The following is a 1,027-nucleotide window of genomic DNA, read 5'->3' on the forward strand; positions in this document are numbered from 1 at the left end:
TCGCTGTCCACCGCAATAATTATTGTCACGAGATGAGGAGGACACTGTACATCTCTAAAAGTAGTAGTAAGAGGAAGCATACTGATACCGAGTGTTTTATTATCATTACATTCAGCTAGCAGTAAATACGTTTGGCCTCTGCAAGTCGTGAGGAGATTATTTCACGTAACAACACCTGCCAGATCTCCTCAGCCCTCTAGTATAGTAATGATCAGATATTCTCCGCAAAGAATCTGTTCTCTTCCCGTTTGTCTCCGGTGCTCTGAAGTACTGACCTCAGACAGATCAACGTTCATACATCTGCCAGGCCCAGGATCCCCTTCTAGGTGCTGTGTCACTCTCGCCCGGTACCCCCAGAGGCTATGGGCAGTGGCGCAATGGAAAACGTGTGTCACTACGAGCCCTCCCCTCATGATAAGACTGATGAGATAACGACGCTGTCTTGTTTTCGTCTGTCAGATTCCTTCTGACAGTGATGAGTTTTTGGATACCGAGGCAGTAGCCTCATTACTCTACATTCATTTCGAATTTTTTTAGTCGCTGTTTAGGTTGTCATATTGATGTGTGACTCTTTGTCACAGTTGAGGTTGTATCACATGGTCAGCTCAGTGAGCCTGATGAGATAACGCTTGTGTCTTCTTTCTTACATACTCTTGTTGGGACGTCACCCATCATCGGCGGGCCAGTGGCGCAATGGATAACGCGTCTGACTACGGATCAGAAGATTCCAGGGTCGACTCCTGGCTGGCTCGGTATTTACTTTTCGCACTTTCATTTATCAAAAAATCACGTCTATTCAACTGCTTCGATAAAAAAAAATACGTCCTGAAGCAGATCTTGTTTAGAATTACATCTAACTGAACAAAACAGTATCACAAAATGAAACAAGTGAACTTTGCAGTGGTCTCAGCTGTTATATACTTGGGTGTCATTTAAACTTTGAAAATAATCCTACATATAATCTTGGAAAAAGGCAAGACTGAGATTTTATTTGCTTACTAAGTATTGGTAAAATGAACATATGTGT

At 42.7% G+C, this 1,027-nt stretch overlaps 1 non-coding gene across 1 annotated transcript; it reads left to right on the top strand.

Annotated features, from left to right (window-relative positions):
• The first annotated feature begins 679 nt into the window (after nt 1-679).
• On the top strand, nt 680-752 carry TRNAR-ACG (transfer RNA arginine (anticodon ACG)). The gene has a single exon. It is a non-coding gene; the product is annotated as a tRNA-Arg (tRNA).
• The last annotated feature ends 275 nt before the right edge of the window (nt 753-1,027 follow it).

Source organism: Lissotriton helveticus, chromosome 7 (assembly GCF_964261635.1).
Source record: "Lissotriton helveticus chromosome 7, aLisHel1.1, whole genome shotgun sequence".
NCBI classification, from domain to species: domain Eukaryota; kingdom Metazoa; phylum Chordata; class Amphibia; order Caudata; family Salamandridae; genus Lissotriton; species Lissotriton helveticus.